The following is a 19,658-nucleotide window of genomic DNA, read 5'->3' as shown; positions in this document are numbered from 1 at the left end:
TTGAATGCTAATTGTTTTGTAGTATTTCCTTCTGGTTCCCACAGCAGCAAACAATTTTCAGAAACAAAGCCCTTCCCCTAGGTCATCCAGATGCTGTTTCCTTTCCATTGTTTGTATTGTTATTTCATATACTCAGGTTTGGCCTTTATTTGTTTTTCTCATTTTTAAACAAGATAATATCTAACCCCACTTTACATGGTGAGTAAGCTTTCTTGTTCCAGCACATTTTTCTTTCCAGCACATTTTTCAATAGTGATTTTGAATAACCATTTCAGATACAAAGCCGATGGGGAGAATGATAACGATGGGGAGAATGTATATTTCCCATACATTTAGAAATTTCTGTCACATTTTGGCTATTATTCCTCCCTCATTTGAGAGAACATCTTTTTATACCCATGACTGATACTCTGATACTTCAAAATAATGGAAATATCTTTGCATAAAATATAATTGAAATAACTCAGTTTATTAGGTTGGTGTTACTCTGATACACAAACTGGACAATGAATTGAGAGAAATAAAAATTCAGACAATAGTTCTCATGAATATAGATGGTAACAAATAGTAGTTACATCTTTATTTTTCTTATCTGTCCTAACATCCTTTTGATTGCACATTATTTTTATTTCAATCTTTACAACATCGTCTACCTCTTGCTTTCCATTATTTCTGTTATTGTCCTATTTCAGATTCTTAATACCTAAAATCTGGATTATTATAGTAACTTTCCAACTTGTCTCCACACCGTCACTCCTTGATTTTCACTGCCCTCCACCAGAGTTTTCTTCCTAAACCTAACATCTCATCATGTCAATCCAGGATTTGAGTGAAAGACTTTCAATAGTTTTATAGGTTTATTTAATACAATTAGTGACTCCTATCCCAGCATTTATAATTCTCCATTACAATAGTCCACCTATTTTTTTAGACTTTCATAACACTATACACACCAAATGCTCAGTCAGAGCTACTCTATAATCTTTCTCCATCTTTCTAACGTTAGTATTCTTGCTATATTGCTTTTTTCACATGAAATCTTGCCTATTAAAATCCTACTTCTTCCCCAGTTTTAATCTCTCCACTTTTTATGCTCCCATGCTATTTGGTTTTATCACACTCTACCTTATATCATAGCTGAATATAGCACTTATTGTTTGTTACGTATATTTGGGACATAGCAAATATCAGGTCTTATTTTCTTTCTATGGGTATTTACTGAATTTCTAATAAGACTATAAAACTTCAGAAAATAATGATCCTCTATTTTCTCATTACTTAACATAGTATTGTACATACATACATGTTAGATTATTAAAAAAAAAAAACTTGTTGATGATGGAATCATATAGATTTAGTGGTGGATTAGAATAAAATCTGAAATGTCTGCCCCTTCTTCCAGATGCAAGCCTCATTTGGAAATATCTGAACTTGTTTCTCTACTTCTATTTAGCAGCATCTTTTAAACTGAAACTAAATCATACATATCCAAATGTGTGGATTTTCTGCATCCCTGATTCTGTAATTTTCTTGTCCAATGAATAATAAAAGTATTCTCACACTTTGGGTTAGTTCATGGCTATCCTTACTTATATCCCTATCCATCTTCAATCCTCTTTCTCCTCTCCCAACTCTAAGCTTTCTGTAAGCATTCTTCTATACAGTAGAAAAGCTCCTTTAATGTATATAACCATAAAATTTATTTTGAATATTTAAGAACACTTACTCATTTAACATACAGACAACTTGGGGTACTGAAATTCTCACTCAGCCACAGGAAGTATGATTTATTTTTCCATTTATTGTGAAATACAACATTAACCCAAATATATACCGAGTCATACACACAGCAGCAACTCATTTTAGCATAATTTCTTATGCATTTTAGAAATTTCTTACCTTCAGTTTGAGTGGCTATAGCTTAAGAAATACTCCTCTAAATATTTCACTTACTATCTAGATGCTTTCACTGTTTCTTATGTTGCTCAGGTTTATATTTTAAAACTACATGTTCAAGATGCATTGTTGGAAAGATCAATGCATTTGATACACAACTAATTACCTTTAATACTTTCTAGGAATCAGACATCAGACATTTATACACTAGAAATAGAAATATTAAATCAAAATGTTACAAATCACAAATTTGCTTTATAAAATCACAAATAATGGCATCAAAATTCATATTTCCTTATTGTGTCTAATCAATAAGATAGAAAAATAAACCATAATTTTCATTAAATTAAAATAAGCAGCATATACAGAAGATTTATAATTAGTGGACAGTTTCATTTAGCATTAATTTAAAAAATATTTATTGAGCACCTACTTTATGCAAGGCATTAATTCAGTAAAGGATGATTGCTTTCTTAGCAACAAACAATTTCAGTTTAATTTTAAAATGAATACTTTGTGGGGAAATGTAATCAATAATTTGTCTCTCAACCTCAGAACAATTAAGTTGTCCTGTTTTCAAATACCCAATTGGAGCGTTTCCAACTTTCCTATGTCTCCATTGTATAATGAATAGTGTTTCTAGCTCACTAAATTTGCTGCTAATCAAACACTAAAAAGAGATTCTTTATATTTTCAGATATGCTTTGCAAAGAAGGCCTCCCAAAATATGCACAAGGGAATGATAAGCTCATTAGTATACAGGATTTCAAATCTTAGATTCATGGTTCATTATGTTACCTTAGAGATAGAACACAATTTTACACTTATATGACAGTAGAAAGAATTAGAATTAACATCTGATTATGAGCTTCAATTTTTTGAAATTAATCTACAGGCATCTCTAATTTAAATATCTCAAATCAAAAACTACCTTTAATATTTTTATCACATTTCACTGATATGTGGTATATAAACCAAAACAACAAAAGAACAAGACAAACAAATGAGAAACAGAAACTCATAGACACAGACAATGGTTTGGTGGTTGCCAGAGGGTAAGGGGGGTGGGGGTGGGGGGGGGGAGATGAGGGTAAGGGGGATCGAATATATGGTGATGGAAGGAGAACTGACTCTGGGTGATGAACACACAACGGGATTTATAGATGATGTAATACAGAATTGTACACCTGAAATCTATGTAATTTTACTAACAATTGTCACCTCAATAAATTTAATAAAAAAAAAGAAAAAAAAATATTTTATCACAAACAATACTTAGAACTGAATTTAGATCCATTTACAGTATGTTTTTGAAAAACATGCAGTATTTTCAGATCTTAAAAGAATGTCCATCTTTTAAAGTGTAGATTCTCATGTAGACAAACCTAAAAATATATACAGACTTTGTATTTTAGAAATATTTGCCATGATTCTTATTTGACTCATTCTTTATTCAGTTAAAGTTTGTGGCTATATACTTCAATGGGAATTGATTGCCTGTAATCCAGTGATATGACATAACACTCTCAATTACAGAAGCACATATCACATCAATTTTGGCCATAGGAAATGTCTCATGTTGTTACTCCATGTCACTAAAGACCTAAATTAGCTTTGAGACCAATCCAGGAAATTTAGCTAAATACTAAGCCATCTAAAAGAACTTTTACCAAATTTGGAAAGTCTTCCACTGATTTCTACAAAGTTGTATAGGCTAGGATAGCCAGGTTGTGTGTCAGAAGAAATCCTAATCCAGCTGTCCTCACAAGAATATAAATTGCACAGATCTAACTGTAGCCATAACTGGGTACTAAACATAAAGCTTGCCCATTAAGTAGTATTTGTGTACAAACAAATTCTTTGATTGCAAAGCTTATAAAGGTAATAAATTCCAACAAAATATTTGTCTCTAGTTCCTGGGATACTCTCTATGGAATTACAAACAATAGTATGAAGTATGGTATAGGCCACCCTAAAAGAGATTTTGGACTAAACTAAGAATTGAGGAGGATTTTTTTCTTTTCTTTTTCATCCTGACTTAATTATTCTTTTAGTGACTTGCTGACTTTTTAGTTTTTGAATGTCTTTTACATCACAAGAAGACACGTTCACATTTATTTCAGTGACATTTAAATGTGTAAGGAAATGCTCTGCTGTTTAATGTCCAGTCAAAATATGACGATTTTGTCCAAAATAAGAAACTAAAATAGAAAAACAGGTATATACAAATACATGCACAATACCATTGTCAAGGAAAGTCAATATAAACAAAATTGTTCCAGCATGCCAGAGGTTATTCCTAAAAAAACTTTACATTTTTAAATTTAGTGTCATGAAATATACCAGGGCGATCATCAAAGTTACTTAACTAAAGAATTGACATTTTGATCTCTTAAGAGATATGGTAGCATTTCTAATTTGTTGCTATACGACATTATATGAAAGTATTTGACTCAATTGCAGAAGTACTTATTGACATGTATTGCAATTATTTTATATTTCTGTTTTTAAAGAAACTCATTTGAGATACTAGGGAAAGCTGCTGAAAACATTGCATGTCTGTAAGATACTTCATGATTTTGTCAGATCTCTTCCTCTTCTACCTTGTCCTGGGAATTGTCGCCAAATTCATACATCTGAAACATGACCTAATCATGTAATTTCCTTGCTCAGTCACCTTTGGGTAAATTCTTTAAAATCCCATTCACACATCCAGTGTGATCCTGAAGCACATCTTTATGTGTCCTTCTCAACATGGCAGTTTCCGCCCTGCTGCTGTGTCTCTGACCATGTCACACTTCATTTAGAATGTCTGTCTTGTTCCTGTGTGCCTGGCTCTTTCCAACTCCTTCCTATCAGTTCCTGATACCAAAGTGGCTTGTGTCTTTCTTCAATCGCTCAGGCAGGTCCAAATGTCTCCCTTGCTTGAATTACTGCAATAATTGGACATTACACCTTGAAGGTCTGCATGTGATGATACAGGCAACACCCAGTAAATTAATATGTTCTAAAAGTTCATTTATAAGTTACCTATTAGAAGTTGAAAATTCATTCTCTCACAAAGTGCTAAACACAATTAATATTCCATGCTATATTTTAAATAATCTAAAGTGTAGCTAACATATATTACTAACAAAAATACAATTTCCCAAATTTTCAGTAAAAAGATGCATATGGTAGTTGAGCTCAAAAGCTAAAAGTCAATTATGTGAAGTATTTAATTGGCCAGATTCATAAAATCAGAGTGGAATGGTGGTTGCCAGGGTCTGGTCGGGAGGGAGAAGTGGGTAGTTATTAATTAATAGGTATAAAGTTTCGGTTAGGCCGCATGAGTAAGTTCTAGAGACCTGTTGTACAGTATTGTACCTATAGTCAACAGCAACGTACTGTACACTTAATTTGTTAGGAGAGTCGATCTCCTGTTAAGCGTTCTCACCACAATAAAATAAAATAAAACTGGAAGTTAAACACGCATGACTCAATCATCTATTCTTTGTACTTCCTTGACAACTATGCAGTGTCAGATATTTAGGAGGTGCATTTTCTGCTTATTCATTGCTTCAAAACTAAACACACCAAAACTTACTGGCTTGAATCCACTATTTTATTTTCCTACCAGTTTGCACCTTTGCCCAGATTTCAGCTTCTGATTCTTCTGCTGGTCATCAGGTGGCAAGTCCGCTGTGGGCAGTGAGGAGGTGGAGGGTGCTAAGTATCTCTTTCCGTGTAGTCTCAGGGCCTCTCACTTTCCTCGTTGCTGCTTCACATGGTGTTTCTAGAAGCACAGCTGAACATCTTACGTGAGCTCAAGGTTCCTATGAGTGCAAAGTGGAAGCTGACAGACTTTTGAAGGCTTAGGCCTGCAACTGGAACAGTGTCACCTTAGACGTCGTTGTTTAGTTGAGCACATAATGACTCCAGCTCAGATTCAAGGGGAGAGGATTGCACAAGCGGGCGAACACCAGGAGACTGATTCATCAGGGGCCATTGATAGAACAGAATCACAGGGCTTAATCACTGCTTATTAAGCCGACTGCTAGTAATATAGAACAATGTATTCAAGTCTGTAATGGCTAGGGGTAAAATGAATTTAGAATTTTGGCAACATGCAAAATTCTAGTATGTTGCAAATTAAATGCTTTAGTTTGGCCTCCATTATTCTTTTGACAAAGTTTCACTTCCTCACAACTTAAGCTATAATTTCTACCAATAGGAGCTAAATTGAAAACTTTTTACTTTTTTTTATGCTAATTCCTGGTTTACAATGTTGAATACATTAGCAAAATACTAAGCCTTCTAAAATAATATATCACACGATTTGAATAAACTTGGAAAGCACTGGCTTTTTTTCCCTACCCAAATATTTAATTTGCAGTTGGCTTCAATTTCATAATTTGGAGTGTTTTCAGAAACCAATTTATTAGCGTCACATAGAAAAAAGTAACTAACAAAGTATCCCAAATAATAAGCTTGCCAGGTAAATATTTAAAGATATCACAATTACTTGCAATGTTTTAACCACAATGCAAATATTAGCCCTAACAGCTTATAATGAATAACTCCAGAGTAAATTGGGAACTTGAAGCTCCCTCTTCAAATTCCACCCTCTCTTCATCTCTATAGAAAAAAAAAATAAAATAAAAAATATATATATATATATATATATATATATATATGAGTTAGCATCTTTCGATTGCCAAAACCAGACACTCAGGTAATTCAAATAATGTTAGATAATCATAATGAAGATACAAATATAAATAAGAAAAACAAGAATCTCAAGGGACTCAGGGCTTGTCATATAGAGATTATAACATAAACAGGTCCCAGGATGATTTAAGACTCAAGACAACTCTAGGAAGATCTTATCACCTCTCAGAAAGTTGTCAGTTAACCACTATTGCCTTTCCAAACTGGCTTTTATTACTTCAAAATTAAAAACTCTATACTTTTCTATCTTTGTGTTTTTGCTGATTCATATGTCTGCATATTATTTTAGTCTGTGACATTTGAGATAGGGCATTTCATAACGCAAGACTCTTTCACACACGGCACAACGTTGATTGGTCCTCAAACACTAAATGCCTGTAACACGTATTAGCCATTGTCACAACAGAAAGTACTCCAACACTTTGTCAGACTCCCCTAGGGGGCAACATCTCTCCTCCTCATACTCAGGGAAGAACTAAGTAGAGCAATATGAGATTTCTGCCTCCTCTCTGGCTAACAAATGGCTAGCTGTCATAGTATGTAACAAGTAGGAGTTGTTCCGCAAATATCAGTTGCGATCTGTATCATATTCATTTGATCGAATAAAGAAACCATAGTCTTAGCACATATTTCAACAACAGTGTGTCTAGGTGTATTTACCAAATTGATTTGAGAATTATGCTTATACAAAAATCCGCACATGAAGCACGTGAAAAGCTTCTCACTGTCATTAGTCATTAGAGAAATGCAAATCATGAGTCTGATAAGATACACCTCACAATCATTAGATGGCTTTAATGAAAAATACGGACATTAACGAGTATTAGTAAGGATGTGGAGAAATTGAAATTTTCATACACTGTTGATGGGAATTTAAAATGGTACAACTGCTTTGGAAAATAGTCCGGCAGTTCCTCAAAAAATAAAGCATAGAGTAATCATATGACTCAGCAATTTCACTCCTAGATATATAGCCAAGAGAAACGAAAATATACATTCCTATAAAAATTGTACATAAATGACATAAATGTTTTCAGCAGTATTATTTTTAATAGCCCAAAAGTAGAAACAACCCAAATGCCCATCAACTGAAGAAAAGATAAACAAAGTGTGCTATATGCATATAACAGAATATAATTCTGACATAAAGAAGAACTATTATGGATTCGTAACTCAAGAAGTGCTTATTCTTCTAAAAAACCCTCCACCAAAATGACTACATAATCTACTTATGTATCTTTGATAAGCAGGAAGATTGGAAAGTAACTCCTTAGAAACATAATGATGGGGCTTCCTTCCCAGGAAGTAGATGAAGGGACAGAGGGAATTACATTTACTAATGAGTCACCTTCCTCAAATGATGGACAATATGCTTCTTCTAAAGAGACAACCAACCAACAAATGAATAAATAACAACAGTCCCCTTTCTCCTCAACACCACTTCTGAAAAGATTTTATTCCTGGGAACACCTGAATCTCTGCATAAAATTGTAAGGTTGAAAATATGATTGGGCCACACATTATTACAGGAAAATTTTGGCTCCAGGATCCCTAACAAACACTGGACAGTTAGATATTATTGTATGACCCCCTCACACAGAAGAAACCAGTCATGAGTACTTGGTCAGCAGATTACAGAATAATATTTTGATAAATTGGTATGCATTTTTCTTTTCCTTTCTCATTTTTGTTTTGCCTTTCCTCTATGATTCAGTGAGCTTATAGCCTCAAATGATGGTTGTTAAACAAAATGTGAATAAAAGGAGTCAATTTTAAACTTTTTCATTAGGAACAAGGTTGTTCTACATCGTAAGATAGACATAAGAGAATACATCGTTTGTCAATTTCTACACTGTTCATCTTTTCCATCAAGGATGGAAAAGTAGTCACTTGTGGGTCTCTGAGAAAAGAGCCTGAGCCGAGCCTGTTTCACAGCCCCTCACCCTCATCTCATCCCTGATAAATTTCCAGTGTGTTCTCTGTGCATCATAGGAGCCCAGCAATAACAGAGATAATAGGAAGCTTTGGAAGCCTTGCCTTCAGGAAATAGAAGCACATTGTACTTTCATGTGTGGACCAGTGAACAGGACGGATGATGTTCATCTCATCATTCATTACACGGGAACATGAAAATGACTGAGGACCAGGTGTCCACCCTCCTTACTGGTACAATGGCACGTTGTCAATGTCCTAGAATTTAGAAGTAATTCTAAGCAAAAGGGAGAAAAAGCCTTAAATACACTGAGATTTTGATTTTGACATTTGGCTGATTAAGGATTCAAAATAAAAATTAATGTTTATTATAGAACAAGCTAAGTTATAGTTCTGGTGAGCCTAACAAAGTCTGAGGTCTAAGGTTAGTAATGACTACATTTTTATCAACACTTGCAAAATAGGAAGAGTACCTTTCTTGATAATTATAACTTTGAGAAATCTTTGTTAAATATAAAGCAGAAGGAATTATATTAAAGGAATAAGTTGAGGAGGATTAGTTATATAAAATATTCCATGTGCTTTTTTTTTTTTTAACAGCTTTCCGTCCCCTTCCATCTAGGCAGGGTCATATAACTTATTCTGCCCATTGGACTATTAGTGGAAATGTCATGAGTCATTTCTGGTGTAAGTATTTAATTTCCAAGGAGAAAACTCTCTGCATCTTTTTAACATGCTGCAGTTCCAGAAAGAAAGAGAAAGTGGCATCTCTGGAAACCTCGGTCCCAGCATGATTGTATGGAACAGAGGCTCCCTGTAAACCCACCTGAGTTATATAGCATTAGCAAGACATAAGCCTTTGTAGTATTAAGCCTCTAAAATTTCTGGAGTAATTTGTTATTGTAGCATAACTGAGCCTATACCTACTAACGCATTATAGAACACTCAAAATTTAGAATAATATGAATCTACTAAATATTATGTCTTATGTTAAGTGAAACAAAATCAGATTACAAATCAAATTTATTAAAATAATTTCAATTGTATAAAACAATTGTGTAAATTTGCCTACATTGAAGCATTGATGGTGGAATTATGAGTATTATATATTTTCTTCCTTACTTTTTCTCATCACGTATCTTGAAAAAATTTGAATAAAAAATTATCACATATCCCTTAAAACCTCACTAGTAGAAAACCAGGATATGCACTGTATCCAGTCTTAGGTACTGCAATAGGAGGTAGTGTTATTATTATTTTTTTTTTCACATTAAAACCAAGATTTCCAGGGGCATAGGTCTCTGAATTTCCATGATTTGATATTTTATCAGAATATCAATTGAAAGCTATATGCATTTGTTGAGCATTTATTCAGTGCCCAATAATGTGCTATATATTTACAAAGACAAAACAAAACAAAACAAAACAAAAAAACGCAAGTCAGTTCCTGGATTATTACTCTCAAAATCTTACCTGGTGTCAGAGACTTAGACCAACAAGAATTGGTATACAATGGCATATAAACACACTCTCCTTCTTCATTCCACTATATGTGTTAAATAAAGTACTGAGTTGAATGTACCAGCATAGCAATTTCTTACATCAAGCTTAGAAAGTGGTGGTAGAATCTAAAACTGGATCTTTAGGTGCTTAAATAGGATGAGCAAATCACAGAATATTAGGATTTGAAGAGATTGTGTGTAACACTTGTTAAGAAAATAGGCCGTTGAGTTAGAAATATCTGGGTTTAGTCTGAAACTTTGATATTTCAGGCAGTTTGATTATAGTAAAGGTGCTTAAACACCTGAAGGCCTAATTTCTTTTACTGTAAACCTCGCATAATAATATCTCCTGAGATTGATTTAAGAATTGAATGAGATAATGTACATAACACACTTAATGCAGTGCCTAGCATAAAATAATCTCAATAAATGATAGCTATTTTTATTACTCAGTCCCACCATCCAGTTTTACTCATGGTAAAAAGCATATAAATCTCCAGTTATGAAAACAGTTATGAGTATGTAAAGTAAAAGCACAGGGAATATAGTCAATATCGTAATACCTATGTATGGTGTTAGATAGGTACTAGATTTATCGTGTGATCACTTCGTAAGTTATATAAATGTCTAATCACTATGTTGTACACCTGAAACTAATATAATATTACACATTAACTCTAATTGAAAATAATAAAAATAAAAACATACAAGCTTAGGATATGGGAAATTGCCCAAAGTCATAAGGCTAAATTAACTCATAATATACTTGAAAAGTAGTATTAAGTGTACTAAGTTTCCCCCCAAACAACAAATGAAACTAATATATATTGGAAAATTGACTATAAAATGTAATCACTATGTAATTTTCCAACCCAGTTTTCTCAGAATGTACCTGTACCTTTGGATCTCACCCCATGCCTGACACTCTCCACCCACTTTCCCTTTCATCCACTTTATTGTGTCAAGTGGATGGAGACTTCCCTGGTTATAAGCATTTATTGTGTCCTTCATGGCTTAGGGTGGATAGGAAAGCAAGTTAGGGGAGGCAGTGGCACAATAAGGGCACCAGAACCACAGGTTGTCAGGGCAAAAGCCAGGTGAGATTGTGGAGTAAGAAGCAGGATATGGCTCCAGGGTATGTAGTTAATTAATGGTGGTGGAAGCTGGGAAGGAGAAATGAAGAGAGAGAGAGTGAGGACAGAGGAGTTCAAGAAGAGTTACGAGGTGGCGACATTTATTCTCCCATCTACAACAGTGTTACTGATGCTGGTATTATAGCTACCATCAGGTAATTGGATTCCAGCAAGGTCATAAATGAGAGAATCTACTAATTGCAGGGATTATTGGGGAAAGTATCATGGACCTGGAGAGAGAATGAGTTGGGTTATTTGAAGGACTAGATTAGGTATGAAGAAAAATTGGACAACAATCCAGATGAGGACAATAGCGTGAGAAAATGAAGACCGAGATAAAAGGAGACTGGCTTGCATTTGGGGTAATGAGGATATTGCCCTAAGTTTGTCCTTATTGGTCATATTCTCCATGGCAATTGAGAATAACAGGAATAGCTTTTTTATGACAAATGGACCTGACCATAAAGAAAGGAGCTTGAGAGCACTGGCACAGTTCATATAATGCTACAAACCACTGTCTTCAGCCCGTAAGCCACCTACCTGTGCCAGACTCAGACCGATGACTTTAAGGGAAACGGTTCTATTATCACAACATTTCTGATCACTAAGGCTTTCCACGTTTCCTAAACTCTTTTCCTTAATATTCTACAGTGTGTTTATTTTCATGGCTATAAAGTAGTCCTCAGATTTGCAATGATATTTACTACTCTATTGCAGAGTATTTTAACTGATGTTAGCTCAAATCAATTCCGGAGAAACTTTCCAGCCAAGGGAATTGCAAGCTAGCTGGTTGACATTGGAGGTCAAATACCCCAGGGTATGGGTCTCAAATCACTTAATTCTTCACAGCAAATTAGAAATGGGACTCCAGCTGGTGCTAAAGAATAAGACAGACTTGCTGTATAAGGACAAGCTGCTGCTTGGATTTCCGAGTCTTTATATTCCTAAAATAAAAAATATGAAACTCAACTTCCCTCCCCCAATCTCATTCTTTAGAGTAAAAGCTTTCTTAACAACAGCAAAAATCTGGCCATCTGATTTCAATACATAAATCTTGCCAAGGTATAAAAATAAAATATGATTTAAACAGCAACCTGTAATCTCCTGTCGACGACCAGCTGTGCCTCCTATTAGTATTAATGGAAGTTACACAGGCATAATAAGAAGGAGGCGAAATGCCACCTTATGCTTTTTGCACACCTTAACATTTTTACAGCAAGTCTGATTACAAGGGTTTACTTGAGCGGCAATTAAACACTGATTGATTACTAAGTACAATTTGTATTCCAGGCAACATGCAAATGGCAATGAAATTCTCAGATAAGAAATGGAATAAATTCTTCTCACATGGAGAGAGGATCACATTTTTTTAAACAGCAAATGTTTTCTTATATGGAGAAAAGAAGTTCATTCTAAGTTTTTTTATAATATATTTTAACCCAAAGACAATAAGCCTTGATTCCTTTTAGAAAGAATAAATGGTATGTTTTCTGCAAATTGCACTTCCCACTTCACCTTTAGACTGCAGCTTTCTTTCCATGATGACAAACCATATGGGTGGAAAGAATAACATTCAGTTACAAATATACTGACTTTGGCTATAGTTACAATTATAAACAATATTTTTTCATCAGATTTTGAAATAATTTCTACCTTTAATTTGAAAAGTGAAGTGAAAGGTTGACTTATTAAATGTCTGCCATGTGCCAGACACTATTCTAGGTGTAGGCAACATAGAAGACAGTAAGAAAGAAAACAATCCTTGACCTCAGTGCTCGTAATAGAGAAGGAGAAGCTCACAATAAACAAGTGGACAAATGCAGATATAATGTCAGTGTGTACGCAGCGAAGAAAAATGTCCTGGGGAAAGAGATGGATGTTTATGTGTATGTGTGTCCATGCTTGTTCTGGGGACTTGATGGAAAAAGAGTTCAGAGCTTTGCACTTGCTGTTCGTGTATGAAATACCCTGGTTCAACATTGTGGGATGGTCGCCTGTTCTGTATCATTTTGGTGTTAATCTAAGGACAAAGGATAGAAAGAGCTAAGAAGTGGTCTGTTAAATAAATGGTAAGGCCAGAGTGGCTGAAGTGGTGCTAGCTGGAGAAGAATGGGAGATGAGATCAGAGATATAGAGATCTTGAGATCATGTCAGGCCCTGTAGACCATTGTAAGGAATTGGGTTTTACTTTAATTGTAATGAGAAGCCATCGATAGGTTTTGAACAGGAGAAGGTTATGATTAAAATATGTTTTTCAATCATCAGTCTATGGATTCATTATAAAAGGGATCTACCTGGAATCTGCAATTTTTTTTCCTGAAAACCAGTGGATCCATAACTGTTTTTACTTTTGACAATGGAATGTAAAAGAGAAACAGCAATTAGTAATTTTATAATCAGATGTGTTTAAAAATAAAAGCCAGAAATTGCCTAGGGTATTGGTATGAATGGCAGGGAAAGCTGGAAGAAATGTAAGGAGAGAGTTATGATGCCTATAAAACAAAATGTAGGAAAGACTACTTGAGATGTCCAGAAGCTTGCCTTTTGTGGGGCAGGGATAAATGTCTGTTTATGTTCTTTTGCAGACTTCCAGGTATAAAGACTTCATATCTTCCTCAGTAGTCCGTGCTAATGTTTTATCATTTTGACATAAAGGTTGGTTTTCTTATATCCAATTAAACTTATATACTATTAAACCCATTTCCTTGTCTGTCAAAATAGAAAACTACTGCTCACTATTCTTATTAAAAAGAAAAAAAACCAACTTCATTTAATAACTTATTCAAACTTAGCTAGCTTTATCTTCTCTAACCTAATGGTCTCATATTCTTTCATCTTTCTCTATTTTTATTACTTTAGCCAAATTTTTTCTTATTTTTGAACAATCTATTTTAAAGTATAAATTGCTTCTTGTATAAATGAATCATATGAATTATTTAGAAATTTATGTTACATGTTTAGCAATTTAGCTTAGTTAAAACAATGGGAGAAAAAGACAATATTTAACATATTACATTTGTGTGAAAATCTGTGGTCCAGCTCATCACTTAGGCATGGATTTACTGTATGTATCAACGACAAATATATATGTTTACTTAGGATGTGGTTGATACATATAGTTGTAGACATAATTTATATGTAGTCCTATATATAATGTTTGTTTCTTATGGAGAACAAAAATGGTGATATAGGTAATATCATTCCCCAGACATCAGGATTATTATAAGTCATAGACATAAGAGATTAGAATAGTATAGAATAGATGATAGGTGATAAATATATAGGTAGATAGATAGGTAGATTGATAGATAGATACATAGATACATAGATATTGTAGGGGAACATAGGCTACTATTACTCTATTTCAAGGCAGAATAGTAAGATGAAAAGTATATTGAGTGAAGGAGGCCTGGGCAAACATCCAGGATAGGCCACCTACCAGTCTTGTGAAAATATACAGTTACCTTACTAAACCTGTTTTCCTTACACTGTGGTAATTAATATATAGTCTAATGCATTGTTGAGCAAAGTAGGAATTTTAAAAGTTAGTATCATTCTCCATGAAGAAAATTAAAAACGCACTTTTTACTTTTTATACATTTAAAACAAAATCCATAAATTTCTAGCACTGTTTTAAAAACTACCAAAAATTTGTTACCAGAAATTCCAATATGGTATAGAAGCATCAATTTCTCTATCTTTAAATTCAAATTATTGTGATGATTGAATAAAAAATTCTGTGTAATGTCTTAGGCATACAGTAGATGATCAATATAAACAGGTATTTTTATTAGCTCTAAGTAAAGTTAATGATTAGGCATGCATGGTTCAACAGAGGACGCAACACAGCAATCGATGGCAGTTAGGCTAGTACAGATGGGAAAGTGGCTTTGTCCATTCACTCTAGTTATTCATTATCCAGCAAAAACAAGTGTGGGCCAGGAAAATCTTTCCATAGAACAATAGTGGATGCCAAGATCCTAACCACTCAATATAATCTCTCAGAAAGAAACATTTGGTGGCCTTTAAATAGAAAATATGATGCCAAAAGAATGCTTTTGCTGCCATATTTTTAATCTCCAAATTGCCACTAGTGGCATTGAAATGTTTCTTGACTGAAAGATGTATTATATTTGTTAGAGGACCAAAGTCAATCCTGAAAGATATTAATGTTGTATATTCTAAGGGAGGTGCTGAGGGAGGACAAAAAAATATCAAAAAACCCTTCAGAAACAAACTTTTGTGTGTGTGTGACACAGATGGTTGGAATAAATTATGGAACTCAATAAAAGCCGTTCAACTCACTTAGTTTTAAAATCCATTTGGACATTCATCAAAGTTCACATTGTGAAATGTGTTTGTGCTACTGGAAAAGTCACACTAATCAGCATTCCCATCTCTCCACTCCACCTCACCGCTCGCCCCCCCCCCCCATAAAAAGGAAAAGAAGCAGGAAAAAACTAAAAGTTCTTTCAATTGAACCCTAAAACAAGACAGCTGACTTATGAGTTCTGTGATGACTCATCTCAAGCAATGATATGGGTGGATATGTATACACATATATATATACACAGAGACACATACACATCACATACAATGGCACAAACATGTAATGTATTAGTCATTCTAAAAGGATGTGGAAATATGTTAGGAATGGTTACTCTGCCTGAGATGTGAACTACCAAATAATTCTTCCCTCCTTTTTGTTTTTTTTCACCTTTTAAAAAAATTCTTCCCTTCTTGCAAATCACATGAAAATATTTTAAAAAACACATAATTTGATAACATTTTCAATAGATGGAGAAAAGACTACTCAGAATACTTGAAAAAACAAAACTAATGAAACTCTTTCAATGTGTTTAAGACATAAAATAAGGAAGTGGAACACATTTTTAGATTTATTGAAAATACTCTAGTTACTTTACATGAATGATTATACATACCAAATATTGCCAAGTGAGTTGCTAAGTAAGACAAGAATGGGAACAGGAAATATGTTTCAGAGTAAGTGTCTAACTTAGAGTTTCTCTGATTGGCATACATGATAAATTTCATTTTAAACATCTAAAGATGCATTGGTGTGCGAGCTATTGGGAAAGTACAAACATTCTGATTTTTAATCCATTTGTTTATTCATTCAACACATATTTGAGTACACCTGCTTATTTCCAGATACTATGTAAGATAGGGATTCAAAGATTAATATGACATACTCCTTGCCTTGAACGATTCCCTCTGGTGGGTTAGACAGACACATAAATGTACAACATTCAATATTAAATACTAACACAGAAGTATGAAAATATGATAAGGGACTATAACCTACTAGCTGTTTCATGCATTCACCCAAAATACTTGTTGAGTATATACAGTGTGCTAGGCACTGGTCCAGGCACTGGGGATACAGCTGTGAGCAAAACAACCTTATAGAATTTACATTCCTGTAGAGGCAGTTATGTGATAAGCAGACAAATAATTAAGACAAATAGAATGTCAGTTTGTAAAAGGTGCTATGGAGAAAAACAAAGCAAGGAATGTAATAGGTGCTATGGAGAAAAACAAAGCAAGGAATATTGAATGTGAAACATTGGAGCTACAATTTTAAACACGGTGGTCAGACCTTTTGGTAAAACCTTATCAAAAAGGTGAACTTTCTGTGAATGCTTGAAGCTGATGAGGAGCTAACCATTGAAATATCTGGTGGAATATCATTGCAGGCAGAGGGAACAGCAAGTGGAAAAGCCTATGTGGATGGATGGAGTTGAAGTGAACATGAAGAGCAGGAATTAGGGGGAGAGAGGAAACAAGCAGTTGGATGATACATGCCTTCTCCGGCACTGTAAGTACTTTTTTCTGCTGAGTGAATTGGGAAGGCATGATGGGTTTGCAATAAAAGATCAACAGGGCTTATTGCTTTATAGATTAAATAAATCAGTACATTCAAACAATTATTTTGTCATAGAACATCATTCAAACATTCAGATTATTTTGTCTAGTTATGTAAAGCTTAAGTAGTTCTCACTATTTGCCAGTCTCTATAACAACAACAACAGAAATGTACCCAGGACAATGATGATCATTAATAATTCTATTTGCCAGATTCTATGAGTCAAAAACTTTTCATCAAGGAATATGATGATATTAATAATTATTTTCATAGAATGGACTGAAAATTGTATAGACAATTTTGGTATTCCATTTTTAATATTTCATACTTCACATAAAAATTACAGACTGCCTAAATATGTGCCAAGCACCATGGTAAGAACAAGTGTCTTAATGCATGCATACACATACAAATTTATAAAAGTTATATGTGTTTGTGTATTTGCTCATAATGCAATGAAGTTTTTAAATAACTTATGCTTTTTCCTATAATTAACCTATACATATTTGTTACTTGTCCATGAATTTAGACATTATACTCTCATATGTTCTTTGATACAGTTATTCACTCTTATCTGCAGGGGATATGTTCCAAGACCCCCAGTGGATGTCTGAAACGGCAGATATTACGGAACCATACATATGTTTTTTCTTCTGCATACATAAGTACCTATGATAAAGTTTAATTTATAAATTAGGCAATTTCACGGATAGAAGATTCATCCTTACTATAGATCTTAGCAAATTCAGCATATGATTTTTTTTCTTTCTTTATTAAGCCAAGAACTTTCACACTTTATTAAAAGAAATGCTTTCTGTTTGGTGTATCCGAATCGCCAGCATCACTGCTCTGTACTTCGGGGTCATTATTAAGTAAAATCTGGGATACCTTGACAGTTGATCTGATACCAAGATGGCGGCTATTAAGTGACTAACAGGTGGGTGGGGAGAATCGATAGCGTGGAGACACTGGACAAAGTGGGGATTCATGTCCTCCTAGGTGGGACAGAGTGGGATTTGAGAGATTTCATCATGCTACTAAGAACGGTGCAGGCACACAATTTAAAACTTATGAATTGGGTATTTCTGGAATTTTCCATTTAATATTTTTGGACTATTATTGACCACAAGTAACAGAGACCTCAAAAGACAAAAACATGGATAAGGTAGGACTGCTGTATAGTCTACTACATATTGCCAATATTTTTTCCTGTTAATATTCTACAACCTCATTTTTAAAGACTACATAAAATTGAATTGTATCAATTCAATATATTTATTGATTAGTCAACTATTGTATGACATTTATGTTGTTACTTTTTTATTTTTGCATAAACAACTTTGGAATGAACCATATTTTTAGGTAAATTTTGCTATAAGCATAACTGTTTTCTTAAGATAAAAATATCAGAAACGAAGTTGCCTCAAAGAAAATGCACATGTTTAATGTTTGGCTACATATTGCTAAACCTCTCTATCTATATACTTACACCAAGTTTTTACTCAGAATAGAATCTTATGAATCTGTTAATTTTTCTTTTCCTTAACCATGCCTTAAACAATTTTTGTCAATCTGATAGATGAAAATCATATTTCATTATTATAATTGGCATTTTTAGTTCAGTTGATACAATTTCACTTTATCAACCACTTGTATTTTGTGTGTGTGTGTGTGTGTGTGTGTGTAAATTGCCCATTAATGCCCTTTATCTAATCTCATATTACTAGAAATAGTTCCCCCTTAGGCTTTCCATACCCTCTGTCATGTTTAGAGAGAGTAATAATGAATACTTTCTCATAAATATTTATGTACCTACTATTACTAGGTATACTGTGTTAGGCAGGAAGATAAAAAGATGAGATCCATTCAAAACCACCAAGGACCTTGCGCTCTAAGGGAGCTGGTGATCATGAAAACAAACTACAGAACAGGGCAGCATATCACTCATTATTCAGATGTTTAAAAATGGATCATTATAGTTTTATGTTGGAAAACAGAAAGATAGCCACTGATTGAAAGACAGAAATCCTTCTGGGGTGTAGGTTTTCTTTCCAGATGCTGATTAAAAACATAGATTGCTGCTTCATACATGTAAAAAATGCTCAATAACAATTGATATGGTAAGAAATTGATATGGTAAGAAATTGGTTTCCAATGACAATGATAATTGCCATCCAGTTTAGCATGTGGAGAAAAAGAGTGAGCCCACCCCCAAAAACAACCTGCCTGGGCTGGTTTTCACACATTCACCCAAGTGAGTATATGAATATGCAATTATACATACATTGCAATCAAAGTGATACTTCAAAATACATATTTGATCATGTTATTCCTCTGCTTTAAAAAACTTCCATGGCCTCCCATTTCTTATGGGATAAAGTTCAAAATCCTAAATTAAGACTAAAACACTGCGTGGTATTCTCGTTTCCATAGTTTCATTCTGGGTTACTCTCCTCACTAGCTGCTTGAGCTCCAGCCATCACAGCCGACTTCCCTTTTATGGGGATGCCTCTGGCCTTGGAGCCTTTGTACAGCTTACTTCCTTGTCTGGAATGTTTTTGATCGTCTTCACTTCCTCCTCTTGTTCCTCCTCCTCCC

The 19,658-nt window shown here is 34.1% G+C and overlaps 1 long non-coding RNA gene across 1 annotated transcript in view; it reads left to right on the top strand.

Annotated features, from left to right (window-relative positions):
- LOC109455449 (uncharacterized) overlaps nt 1-19,658 on the top strand; it is a 123,802-nt gene extending 104,144 nt beyond the window's left edge. The window contains exons 4-5 of the long non-coding RNA XR_012491586.1: nt 16,891-17,012; nt 17,641-19,658. This is a non-coding gene — a long non-coding RNA (uncharacterized LOC109455449). The remainder of the gene's footprint in view (nt 1-16,890; nt 17,013-17,640) is intronic.

Source organism: Rhinolophus sinicus, linkage group LG14 (assembly GCF_036562045.2).
Source record: "Rhinolophus sinicus isolate RSC01 linkage group LG14, ASM3656204v1, whole genome shotgun sequence".
Taxonomy (NCBI): Eukaryota; Metazoa; Chordata; class Mammalia; order Chiroptera; family Rhinolophidae; genus Rhinolophus; species Rhinolophus sinicus.
The sequence above is the reverse complement of the archived record's forward strand: the minus strand, read 5'-3'. Positions and strand labels throughout refer to the sequence as shown.